The 13,978-nt window shown below is 44.1% G+C and overlaps 1 protein-coding gene across 3 annotated transcripts in view; it reads right to left on the bottom strand.

Annotated features, from left to right (window-relative positions):
- The window catches only part of st3gal4 (ST3 beta-galactoside alpha-2,3-sialyltransferase 4), a 45,753-nt gene extending 40,592 nt beyond the window's left edge, over nt 1–5,161 (bottom strand). For 2 of the 3 annotated variants that reach the window (XM_030067776.1, XM_030067775.1), the window contains exon 1: nt 4,876–5,161. The gene's annotated coding sequence lies outside the window, so the exon portion shown is untranslated. The remainder of the gene's footprint in view (nt 1–4,875) is intronic. The other variant, XM_030067777.1, reaches the window with a different exon arrangement.
- Between the last annotated feature and the right edge of the window lie 8,817 nt (nt 5,162–13,978).

Here is a 13,978-nt window from a genome sequence, read left to right as displayed (position 1 = left end):
GCCTTGTGAATCACTGCGGCCCCTCATGATGACTTAAAATATTTTGTGGCCCTTACCCATGTAAATGTTGCCCATTCCTGAGTTAAAGCCACATTAAATATTTCTTATGAGTTAATGTAAAACACTCTGAACACTCAGAAAGGAACCATTATTCAAAATGATTAGCTTTACTTTTAACCCCTTGTAGACTATTGTCGCAAATTCGCTTCAAACCACTTTCAGTCTTAATGCAGCTGAGGTGGTGTGTGTATCCCACTAATGCTGTTGATGCATATTCCACACATACCAAGAATTGTATTGGAAGCACTCTACCACCAATAATTTAGCATCTGCTTGAAGGCAAAAACACAAACAATTTATTTGTGTAGATAATTGTAAATAAATTCAGGCAGTAAGGGGTTAATACCCATGTACATGTTACTAGCAATACTTCCATACTTCTACTTGAGCAGCTTTTAGAATTACTTTTACTGGAGTATTTTTCCATTACGGTGTTGCCCGGCAAGTATAGGGGAGCGTGGGGTAGAAACTAATGCGGGGTCAGTTGTAACACGGACTTTTAAGGTAGTTGCACAAGTTCAACCGGCAAGTGCTTCAGGTTAGTTCGTCACATGATCGTAAGAGAGCCCAGCATGAGTTTTGGGGGGAATTGGCTGCATTTTTGAGGAGATGCGTGTAAAAGTGTGTTTTACCACCAAGTAAGTGAATTTCTTTACCTTTCTAATTTTTTGACTACTGAACTGTGTGTGTACGTTACCAAATCCAATCTTACATCAACGTATTGAGCATCATGTTGCCTAAAACATAGCACTGATTCAAAACATTTAGCTAACTCACAGCAAGTGCTAGTCAGGTTTGAGACCAGTGACTACACAGTGGGGTTGGTTGTAACGCAGTGTTACAACTAAGCCACAATAAAAACAACTGCATATTTGTCACTAACATAAGAGTAACGTTAGCTACGTAGTGTAGCTGTGCGTGTGTGTGTGTGTGTGTGTGTGTGCGCACGTGCGTGTGTGTGTGTGCATGCGTGCGTGCACAAGGTGGAGCATGTGTGTGTGGATATAACATGTGAGCCCCTATCATCATTGGATTTCTACTGTATTCTTTCTAGTAGCTAGTGTATATTGAAACAGATACTCCAACTAGTGTATTAACAGATTTTTTTCTTCTGTGAGGCTTACAAGCCAGAGTTATGATTTATGTGGTGTCAGAATAACCCCATTTGGGATGGGTTGATTGTCTTTATTCATTCATTCATTCATTCATTCATCCACAGAATGATATTACCCCTGCAGTCCGCACAACACTGCACATCTGCGTGGGTTTTTACTATTATTATAGACCTATTTTTTTATTTCCTATGGTAGGCGTATAGTATTCTCGTAATATCCTAAATGGGACTCATGGCGTACTTGTGGTACTGTAGGCCTGCGTTTATATTATTGGCCACAAGACTTTTATGGCAATATTACTATAGTGTCCCTATAATATTCCTATCATATTTAAGTATTAAACTGTGTTAAACCAAACCTTTCTGTAAGTGTTACAACTAAGACTCCCTTCGTTACAATTAACCCCACCTGTGGGGTTAATTGTAACATTTCTCTTCTTCCACTTAGGGTGAAATTCCACGGAAATGGTAGGTTCTAGAAACAAAGTTAAAGTGTTCATTTGTAGCAGAGATGTGTATGTTGCTTGTATTAAAAAATGAGTTCTCTAACTCCTACATATCCTACATTTTTTTGCCTTTGGCCTGAAACGTTAGGTTCTACCCCTCACTCCCCTACTGAATGTCCCTGACTTAATCCGTGACTGAACCCTATTGTTGAAATGCACATCGATTAAAATCTGGATCCACAGGAGTTGTAATTTCATCTTCTTTACTGCTTGGTGTCTGTGTTTGCTTAGATGGATGAGTTGTGGTATTTGATACAATCAAATATCACAATATTTTTGACCGAATACCTCGATGAGTTTTCATAGGATATTTAAATAAAAGATTTTTTATAAACAGTCATTAGAAATTTGGATATGACCAAGCAGGTGGAGAAAAATATTAGAACAGCTAGAACAGTCTAAGGTCTCACTCAAATTAGGTCCATTTGGCCCGTATCGTGCTAAAGCCAAAATTCCTCCCTCCCCAGTCTCCAGCTGGCCTGCACTCACATTACCACATTACATAAGTCCAAATGCGTCCAAGCGTGATTGCCCCCGGTATGTACGTCATCACGTTGAAATACGACACAAGCATGGACCGACGACATTATAAATCGATGTAGTTCAAATACATTCATCATGTCTTCCTTTTAACTACAATACGTTTTTGTTCATTTTAATCAGACATGGGATGTTTATTTACCTTGAAAGTTTTGGAGGTAACTTCCTCCTTCTTCAGAAAGGTCCAACTGACTGCCAGAGCGGCACCTGACAGATCCGGCAGACCTGACCTGACCGGGTGCCGCAGGCGGTGCCAGCGCGGTGCCGTGGCCGGTGCGGGCCGGCACCAGGTCTGCCAGATCTCCACGCACACAGACTGCTGTACTTTCATTATAAGCCAAATTTTGTTTATACGCGGTTGCAGCAGCACAACAGACAATGACACAGACAACATGGTTGATTACTGATTGCGCAACATGGCCATTTGCTGGTAATCGCACTGCGCGCATTAAATGATTTTGCAGAGGCAGGAGGCAGGAAAGTTGCATGATTTACGTCCGCGTGCTGCGTGCGTGACCGTGCATGTGCTCGTGTATCCACCCATACTGTGCTGAAGCACACCCCCTCCAACCGTGCCAGAGGGGGGGAAGTGTACTGTATTCAAGCACGGAACGGAGCGACACTGGTCAAATAATCTGGATTTTAGGGGCAAACGTACTTGGGCGCGGAACAAACTTGCTAATGTGAGTGGGCCCTAATAGGTTCAGAAAACTGCATCTCTTTACTGAAATGCTGTCTAAACTGAAGTCACAACATCGATATAACATTGTATTGCCCAGCCACAGCCACTGTGTTGTGTTATGGCTTATATTATTTACTGCAGCAGCATTTATCGTGACCATGTTACAGTTTACAGTCTTTAGCTTTGAGAATGGCAGCATTCCTGGGAGCCAAAGTGTGATCACCAAACGGTATAGAGGCTGTTTAGAGAGCTAAAGTGATCAGGCCGACAGACAGTAAGCAACATCACCTCTGCCCCATGCTGTGCACGTAGATGTTTTTGTGTGTTTTTTATGATGGGTATGCTGCAAATGAATTGCCCTTCATGGGATCAATAAAGTCATCTGAATCTGAATCTGTTATTGTCATTTCAACCATATTCCAGTAATACACAGTGAGATGACACAATGTTCCTTGAAGGCCATGGCCCTACATTGAACCAAGGCTGGGTGATATTTATCAGTATTAAATCAGCATGGTGATATGAGACTAGCTATCGTCTGAGATCTCGGATATGGTAATACCGTGATCTGAGTGTTTGGTTAAAAATACTGTGATATTTGATTTTGTCTATGTCACTCAGCCCTACGCAGACCAACACAGAGCCACATGAGACTATCCAGAGCTACACAAGACTACATAAAGTGCACGTGTGCAAACATGCACAAACGGTGCAAGACATACTTGTGGAATTTCATGCTGGTGCACGCACACACATGCAAGTAGGAAACAGCATAGTGGCGAAATGGTTAAGTTTCAGTGATTCAAACTGCTGTGGCAATATCCAGCTTCACTTAGGCTAGCCTAGTCTTGTTCCACCACTGACGGTCGAGAGTGATCGGAATAGTCATTCATATAATCTGTTCTCTCCCTGGGGTAAATTCTGATAAATTGCATAAAAATGAAATGGAATTGATCTTTATTTGACTTAGAGATCCACTGGAAGCTCCTCGAGGACAAATGGAGGCACCCTATCCCCCTTTGGGAACAAATGCAAAAGAATGTCATTACATTTGCCTAAGATCATCATTTTAGAGAGTGGGTGTGTGTGTGGTGTTTTTCGGGAGAGCAGACAGCAACTGACTGACAGGCATGACTATCGTTCCCTTTGATAAAATGAGAGGCTCTTCATTGCACAGTCACTACTGCAGCTGGCACATCAGTATCACTAATCCCCATTAAAAGCATTAAAAGCAGCATCTGTAAAGAAAAAAAAAAACCTGACACAAAGTGAGCAAGTAGATCAGATCTGGTGGGAAACGTCTACAAAGGTAACCCTAACCCTAACCTTAGTCCCCTAGGCTATATTTGCCATGTAAGGACACACAAGATCAACGTTTTGTGGTAGCAACTATGTTATTATGACAATGCTGCAACTCATTTGGTTCTATTACCCATCAGAGCTTTTCTAAATGTTGTCTTATGTACCACTACCAGATTATTGAATTTAGGTGATGGAGTTATTGAGAACTGACATCATACCAGGAGGCAGCTGCTTTACTGGCAGACTGTGGCTGCATCTGTAATATTCAACAGGCCTCAGTCTAATCACTGGTCACAAGGAAAATAATCACTTATGAGTAAAAGAACATGAATTCTTGAATAAGACACGTTGTATCCCTGCAAATATAACACAGCCAAACTGTCTTTTTACAGATGTTTCTGCACTGAGTGACAAGCTGTTCTACTGTCCAAAGATCTACCTACCTATGTATTCATTTTGAAAAGCAAAACCATGGATCGTACTTGCGCAAAAATACCAAATCCAGGACTGTACCGACCAAATCTAATCTGACAGCTTGTTAAACATGATAACAGTGTCAACATCCTAGAGTTGGTGTTACATCTTTTTGTAAGTATTATACAAAACTCCCACACACAGACGCGGGCTGCTGTGTTGGTTAGATAAGGGTCTTAACAGTGTCACGCACTTACCAGCAGCGGTGCCCACTAGCTGAGGTACAATCCGTGCTTACGGTACAAGCAGGAGGATGTTGCAGCCAAGTTCACGATGGTTTTACTGACGCTCACTTCTTGGGAATATGAAGAACATGCGTGTGTGTGCAGCGCGCCCCGAGAGGGAGGTGGCTGGCCACGAAGACGCAGCAATATCAGCATCAAAGTTCATCCTTCCAAACCAACCGAGCGGAAAAGAGCATACCACAACCACGCTGTAGATTACTAACCACTGACAGAGAACTGTGCAGGCAGATTGCCTTCTACTGGAATAGTTTCTGTTTTTGGCACAACGCGTCCTCTTCTCTCTGTGCGGGGACGCATGCGCATGTGGCACGCTGATCGTAAGCTGCTCGGAGCCGTTATTCTTCAGCGAGTACCTGAAATTATGTAGTCGACTGATAGTATGCCCGAGCGTTTTCGTGCCAAAGACACACAAACAACCCAACCCAATCCTAAACGAACCGACATGTGTGCGGAATCTTACTGTAGGCGATGTTGTGTGGAATATCAATTGGCACAGTGAAACCTATGGACAGAATCATCCTGATACATTTTCTCATTGATTTGTGAATGGAAATAAAACTTTTATTGTAATAAATATGTTAACGATACTCCTTTTATGTAGGGATACTACAGGGAAGGGGTGTCCTTTTCCTCTCATATTTCTTTAAAGTGCGCATTGGACAAGAAATCAACTTTTTAAAATAATTATCAAAATACATTTTTCACAGACAGTTATATGATATGGTGAAACACTGTTGGCCTTTCTAAGCCGTTTTATCACCAACCCCCGCAGTTTTGTTTTGTCTGTGTCCACATCTGTCCGTTGTTAGCCTGCATCTGGACACAGTGATATGTCTGTTAGTAACTTAGGAGAGGGAGGCGGGGAGTCCCACGCAATTAATCAGTTCCTGAACTAAACCCAGCTACATTTGCAAGCCCTTTGCGTTATGCCAACCGCATTCGTAACTGTAACAGTATGGTTGGTCCCGCCGTGCTGAGAGGACATCCTGGTACAGGAGAGGGGGAGAAGGGGAGGGAGGGAGGGAGGAGGGGTTGAACTGTAATTGTCGGTTTGTGAAGAGATCGCGTCATGCCGCATCCGTAGGTCAGACGCAACACTGTCATGCAATGTAGCCTACTTGCCACAGCCATGACAACCCACTGCTGTTTATGTCAGCATAGGCATCATGTTGCACTTAACAAGGTGCTTTTGGTATGCAGTTGAAGTTGACTGGAGGTGGCCTGAGTGAAATAGTGAGGACCTCTCCTCCAAAAAAGTAAATTCCCTTTGGAAAAAATGCAGTATATCATAAGATATTTGTAATTTTATTTATTTATTCATTCATTCATTCATTCATTCATTCATAAATAATATGGATAATCTTGTTTCTAAATGAGATTATAATAATAAATAACATGGAAAATCTTATTTCTTATTTCAAATTATTTATATAGGGACCAAAAGTCTGTGAATGGATTTTGTATAAACAGTGTGTAAACATTTCCTGTAATGTATTTGCTGGCAAGAAGCTTGTAGTGTGCACAGTTTGAACTGAACGGCTACTTTTTGAACAAATGTTTGCTGGCTCTGGACCAAGGACACTGTCAAGGCCCTGTAAATAATCCCAGAAGGGCTTGCGATATGCACAATCCCTTTGCAACCTTTCTTATTCCACTGCCACATTTCACTATTAAGTCACTCCCTGCTCACTCAGCATCCTGTGTGTGGGTGTGTTTTCTATACCTTGAGAAGAAAACATTAGGGACACCATCACTAAGATGTGAGTATTTATTAAGCACTCATTAAATGTACACCAGCAAGGAAGGGGAAGTGTAAAACATGTGAAAGAGGGCTTTTTAATTCCTGATACATGTGACACAAGGGGATTTCATTCATGTGTACCAAAATTACATACAACTTTGTATAATATGCTGGAGATCTTCAGGTGATGTGTTTTGAATCTACCTTGAACTTTTTTTCTGTTCCCTTTCTGCCATGTTCATGAGGCAAAATTAAAATGTGAGACAGTGTTAGACTGCATGTGAGAAATAATGTGGGTGGCATATTGTTAGATTGGTGTCCATTACTAAATAATGAATGGGTAAACAAACAGCACTGATTACCTTAATATTATCTTTCTCACATTTAATATCTGTTGGAATACCTTCAACCTGTGTGTGTGTGTGTGTGTGTGTGTGTGTGTGTGTGTGTTAGCAAAAGTGAGAACCACAAAGTATCAATGACAGGGGCCCTGCTTGCTGAGGGGGATCTGTTTCTCAGTGAAGCTTTAGTCATTAAGAAAACAAACACTACTTCTGCTTTCCTCAGAGATAGCCTCTTACAATGCCCTGTCTTTTGACCACCGAAAGAGAACAAACTTTTGGCTCTGCCCTGGCGTGATTAGTACTCTCAGTGTCAAGATTTCTGACTCTGAGTGGCTTTGGCTGCGCTTTTAGAAAAGAGGCCAGAACATGCCGAAAAACTATGTGGATCACTATTCCTACTCCATCCAGAGAGAGAGAGAGAGAGAGAGAGAGAGAGAGAGAGAGAGAGAGAGAGAGAGAGAGAGAGAGAGAGAGAGAGAGAGAGAGAGAGAGAGAGAGAGAGAGAGAGAGAGAGAGAGAGAGAGAGAGAGAGAGAGAGAGAGAGAGAGAGAGAGAGAGAGATTTTTACAAAAGACTTTATTTACATCTTTTCATTTCAAGGCTGTCTTCATATATAAATAAAGTGCTTCTGTGCAAAATCACTCAGATAAAAATAAAAGTACTTCATAAAAAATGTGCAAGGAGCAAGTCTTCTTCTTCAACAGAGCAAATAATATCTTTAAAACACCATACTTTTTTAAAACCCTCCAAATCCCCCATCTGTTTATAAAACCTGAACTCCAGTCCGAGTCTGGCTCTTAGTTTTGCTTGCCACATCTTTTTTGCATTCTGCCCTTCTCTGTTTTCAATCCTGTTTCTTCTGCTCAAGTAAATCGCCATTTTTGCTTCACCTGAAATAAAATTTAGGAGCTGCCATTTGTTTTTGTTTGTTTTGTTGTAGCCAGCTCCCATGATAAAAACCTTCTCAGTAAAAGGTACATTAAAAAGATTAAAAACCAATGTTAAAACCGAAAAGATCTCTGTGAGTCTGTTGCATTCTGTGAACATGTGGAAAACAGTCTCACGGAGATCGCAAAAAGGACATTTACTAAAAACAGCAGGATTAAGAACAGAGATAAAAGCGTTTGTGGCAACAGCACCATGTAAAATTCTCCACTGGAGGTCACCAGTCCGTTTTTCCAGGGGTTGCTTGTAAAGAACCCTCCACTGTGGTTTCAGTCCATTTTGTCCCAGTCTCTGTGTCCACACAGTGGAGGGCCTGTTGCTCAGTCCGACCTTGTGGATGCTTTTCACACAGTTCGTGTAAAAAGTTCTCTTGTCTGCTTTATGCAGGGTCAGTTTTTGTGGGTTGTTGACCATTAGCAGGGGGCCGGTCAGTTCCCCCAGCCCTGGGCTCAGGAAAACCTCCGGGAAGGTGTCCGCGGCGTTAGGCTCACACTTCTCCTCTGCATATTCTATGAGGAGCCTTTTTTCCTCCCTGGAGAGCCTTTGGGTCCACAGCTCCAGGGTTCTTTGTGCCACCCGGATAGACCTCAGCCCCAGCAGAGAGCCCAGGGCCTGGGCGTCGCTCAGCGCCGGCCCCACCGCATCCACCAGCTGTTTCAGGGTCAGGACGTTGGACTGGAGCAGCGCCCCCCTCAGACCAGGCGACGTGTTGCAGGTTGCATCCAGTCTGGCCCCGTTGATGAGTGGCTCGTTCAGTAACCAGTGCAGAGATTCAGCTTTGGAACACCTTCTGTGTGAAAACAGGCTCCAAGATTTAAAAACACTTTGGTAAAATGGAGGTAACCCGCTTAAAACTAGAAATTTTGGATTAGTTAAAAACAGAGCTTTATCCAACCTCAAGTTGTTGGCACGCCTAAAGATGCAGCTGGCCACATCTCTCCACATCAGATTTGCTGGACCAATCAAATATTTCTGTATAAATTGGAGTCTAAAAGTCACAGTCCGGCTGGCCAGGTGGATGAGGCCCTGTCCCCCCTCCTCTCTGGCTAAAAACAGCACCCCCTGTGGCACCCAGTGTAGACCGTCCCAAAAGAAATCAACAATTTTTCTTTGTATGTTCGCTAGTAAATTTGGGGGAGGGTCTACACAGGTTAGACGGTGCCACAGTTGGGATGCTACCAAGTTGTTTAAAACCAGGACTCTGCCCCTCATGGACATTTGAGGAAGTAACCATTTCCACTTAGATAATCTTCCCTCTATTTTCTCTGTGACCGTCTCCCAGTTTTTCTCCACTACGTTTTGTTTTCCTAAATATATTCCTAAATACTTAAAACCATCTTTTATCCATCTTAGATCTTGGGAAAAAACTGGGAGACCGCCACGCCATTCACCAACAGCAAGGGCTTCACTTTTTTTCCAGTTTACCCTTGCTGCTGATGCTACGCTAAAATCACTCACAATGTTGGTTAAAAGGTCTGCATCACTCTGATTCTTAATAAAAACAATGACGTCATCTGCATAAGCCGATAAAACCATGTTCCCACTAAAACCAGGTAAAAACAAACCTTGTAAACTGGAGCGTATCTTGTTGAGGAGAGGTTCCAGGGAGAGTGCATAGAGCATCCCCGACAGAGCGCAGCCCTGACGGACACCTCTATGCACTCTAAAAGGTGCACACAGACTTCCATTAAACTTCAACACACTCTCAACTTCACTGTACAACACCTTGATCTTAGCTATAAAGCCAGCGCTGAACCCAAACTTCTCCATTACTTTCCAGAGGAAGCTGTGTTCAACGCGGTCAAAAGCCTTTTCCTGGTCCAGGGAAATCAGACCAGTATCTAACCCCAATGAACCAGAGACATCCAAAACATCCCGAATTAGGTGGATATTATCCACCATTGACCTGCCGGGCACACAGTAGGTCTGATCCCGGTGGATGACCTCCTCCATAGCCCTCCCCAGCCTGGAGGCCAAGACCTTGGACAGAATCTTGTAATCCACACAGAGCAATGACACGGGGCGCCAGTTCTTGATGTCCTGCAGGTTCCCCTTTTTTGGCAGCAGGGTGAGCACTGCTCTCCTGCAGGACACTGGCATGGAACCAGAGGCCAGACACTCGTTAAATACATCTAGGACATCTTGTCCTAAGATGTCCCAAAAGGCTCTGTAGAACTCCACATTGAGTCCATCAATGCCCGGGGCCCGTTGGCCCTGCATGCCCTGCAGTGCAGCCTGAAGCTCCTGCATATGAAGTGGGGCTGTGAGCTGTGCGTTGGTCTCTGCCGAGACTTGAGGAAGCCCTTTGCAGAACTCGTCTGTGAGCTTCTGCTCTTCCTTGTATTCGCTCTTGTAGAGCTCCTTGTAGAAATCTACAGCTCGTTTGCGTATCTGGCATGGTTCCGTGATCTCCTGCCCCGTGTCAGATAGCAGTGTGTGGATTACCTTCCTCTGTCCATTCTTTTTCTCCAGGCTGAAGCAAAAGCTAGAAGGGGCATCCATCTCCCTGATGGTCTGGAACCGGGATCTGACCAGTGCGCCCTGTACTTTAACGTTTAACAGGTTGGCTAAAGCCATTTTTTTTGCTTTGAGGCTTTCAATACAGCCTCGATTTTCTGTGGACTCAAGATCCACTATGTCTGTCTCTAGATCCTTCATAGATCTGGTGATGTCTCGGGTGACGTTGAGAGTGTGCTGCTGACACAGGAGTTGGATTTGAGTCTTACCGTGGTCCCACCACTGCCTAAGACTACTAAAATCACCCTTCCTCTGTCTAAAAACACCCCAGAAATACTTTAAGACCTCTCTAAAACTTTTATCATGTACTAAAACAGAATTAAAATGCCAATAAGCGCTTTTAGGTTTAACATTTTTGATAAAAACATTACATAAAAGCAAAGAATGATCAGTAAAAACAGCTGGTACAATACTACAGTTTTTAAACACATTAAAATGATGTTTAAAACAATAAATACGATCTAGCCTGGCTGAGGAGACCCTACTCTCTCTGAAGTGGGACCAGGTATACTGTCTGGAGTCTGGGTGCATCCTTCTCCACACGTCCACCAGGCCATGAGAGTGGACCAGCTGCCTTAGGGCGCGCTGAGAGGCTGGATGAGGCTCTGCATGGTTGCGATCTAATGTCGCATCTTCTGTACAGTTAAAATCCCCACCCAAGAATAAAAAATCCTCCGCAGCACACCCACTTAAAACATCAATTACTTTCAATAAAAACTGCTTCCTCTCTGCACCGGCTGTTGGGGCATAGATGTTGATAAAAACAGCTTTAAAATGGTCGAACTGAGCTTTGGTTAAAAGCAACCTGCCATCAATAAAATGTTGGACCTCCAGGGAGTTAGGTTTAAAAGCCTTGGAGAACAGGAACCCCACTCCTCCACTAAGGGGCGTGTGGTGGCTTAAAATCACCTCCCCTCCCCATTCCCTCCTCCACTCAGCTTCATTTTTAAAATCACTGTGGGTTTCTTGTAAAAAAAGAACATCTATTTTTTTTGTTAAGGCCGTTTCAAAGATAAAAGCTCGTTTTCTTGCATCTCTTGCACCATTTACATTTAAAACCCCTAGTTTAAAAACATCCATGATGGGTAAGATGTTAAAAACCAGGATAAAAACCAATAAATTAATTAAAACACACATAGTTGCCTTTTTCATCATCATTCATTAGTTTTTTTGCCTTCAGCACCAGTTTCTTTAGTCTGTAGATCTCTTGCTCAGTTAGCCCAGCTTCTTCCTTTCTGCTCATACTTGTTTTTGCTGACAAATAAAAACATCCAATATCTGGAAAATAATCCTCTATTTTAACCCCATGTTGGTTTTTGGTTTGCTGTAGAAAACATTTAATTTTTTCAGGACTGTACATTTTTTTTTCTTGACTGTTGCTCATATTTGGGATGTCACTGCTGTCCGACACACACTCATCACTCTCACTGTCATCTGAAATCTTTTTACTTTGTTTCTCCTCCACCACTTTGCTGCTTTTTGCATCATTTGTGTTTCTGCTCTTTCTTCTTCTTTTTGCTGCTTTTGGTTTCACAAACATTTCTGTTTCTTCCTCCACCTGCTCACTCCATAGCCCACTGCTCTTACCCTTGTCCTCTTTTCCTCCACTGCCTCCTGCACACTGTTCACCCTCCTTTTCTAAACCTGCCTGTCTTTCTTCCTCACCTGCCTTCTCCTTCACTTGCTCACTGTTCTCACTCACACTACTTTCATTCATCTGTTTAGCTCCACACACACCTCTCTCATTCCCCTGCTCACACACACCACTTTCCATCTCCTGCTCATCCACACCACTTCCATTCTGTACACACACACCACTCTTCTTCCCCTGCTCACTCATACCACTTCCATTCTGTACACACACACCACTCTCTATCCCCTGCTCACTCACACCACTTCCATTCTGTACACACACACCACTCTCCTTCCCCTGCTCACTCACACCACTTCCATTCTGTTCACACACACTTTCATCCATTTTTCTCCCTTCCCCCTCCTCCTGCAGTGTCTCATTCACACCGTTTCCATCTCTCTCACACACATCATTCACACTGACACCCGGTGCATCTGTGCTACTCACCCCGTGCTGTAGGTCGGACACATCGGCACGTTTCTTCTTTGGGCTCCGCGGAGCTGCAATCGGCCGCTCGGATGGGGCGACCGGCCCCGCGGCGGCAGGCGGCCCCGCGGGGGGCTCGTCCGCCGCCGGGGCCGACCGCCAAGCGGCGGCCCCGCGCCCCACCGGTGCCGGTGGAGCCGCGGGAGCCGCCGCTCCAGCGGCCGCAGATTCCCCCGGACCGGGCGGAGCCGGGTCCCCGCTCCCCGGACAGGACTTCACCGTGTGTCCCTCCCCTCCACAACCGAAACACTTCATCACCGATGAAGTGGCAAAAATCACGTACTCATAATCATCTACTTTAACAAGGAATCGGAGGTTAAGCTCCTCATCCCGTTTGTTCAGTATCATATAGAGTTGTCTCCTGTGAGACACGACGTGCTTCAGCAACGGAGACTTACATCCAGACGGGATCTTGCGGATCGGGGACACTACCTTCCCGTGTCTGGACAGCTCTCTGCTCAGAAACTCATCGGAAATGAAGGGGGGGACATTTGACAGGACTACCTTTGTCGCTGGCTGCGACAAAGGCAGCACCTGCACAAAGCTGTCTTTCACGGTGATTCCTGTCTCGACGAGCCGGTTCACCTTCTCCACCCGGTCCAAGAAAATAACCACAGCACTGTTCATCCGAGCGGCCGATTTGATGCCGATGTGCCCGACCTTTTCCCCCACAGCGAGGCTGATCTCCTCCACGCTGCAGGGGAAAGTGGCCGTGATCTTTACCCCATTTTTGCGGGTTAGGGATTTGAAATCCCCGCTGGCCATGGCGTCAGCCACGCCGCCGGCAAGACGCCGGTGCGGGGAAAAACAAAGGAAAAATAAAGCACCAAATAAAAACAAAAACCCTAAATCTAAACCAAAGTGATCTGTGATTAATAATTTGTATAACTTAAGCCCATAAATCGATAAATGAAATTAGAAAAAATATAGGAAAAGAACCGCTCCAAACACCCACTCACACACCTCACTCAGCACGCTCTCCGCTCAGAGAGAGAGAGAGAGAGAGAGAGAGAGAGAGAGAGAGAGAGAGAGAGAGAGAGAGAGAGAGAGAGAGAGAGAGAGAGAGAGAGAAACTTTGATCACTGATCCCTGTTAGGTATGATTTAAATTAGGTATGATTCCTTGGTAGGGGCATTCCCTTGGTAATCAAACATACAGAAAAGGCTTCTCTTTAGAAACTTGGCATTTGGACCTCCACTCACAGAATGTCAGGTAGACAGAAATTTCACTGAATCAATATGAAGACAAGATTCCTGATCATACAGCATTTTTTTGTGATGCAGATCACGCTGTCTATCTTAAAGCAAAGATGGGTAAGATGTCTTCCTTTTCAGTCTGATTTCAGCATGTTTTCATGCCCCCACCCCCCACAAAAATAGCAAACAATAA

The sequence above is a fragment of the Myripristis murdjan genome, chromosome 13, assembly GCF_902150065.1.
Source record: "Myripristis murdjan chromosome 13, fMyrMur1.1, whole genome shotgun sequence".
NCBI lineage: Eukaryota > Metazoa > Chordata > Actinopteri > Holocentriformes > Holocentridae > Myripristis > Myripristis murdjan.
The sequence above is the reverse complement of the archived record's forward strand: the minus strand, read 5'-3'. Positions and strand labels throughout refer to the sequence as shown.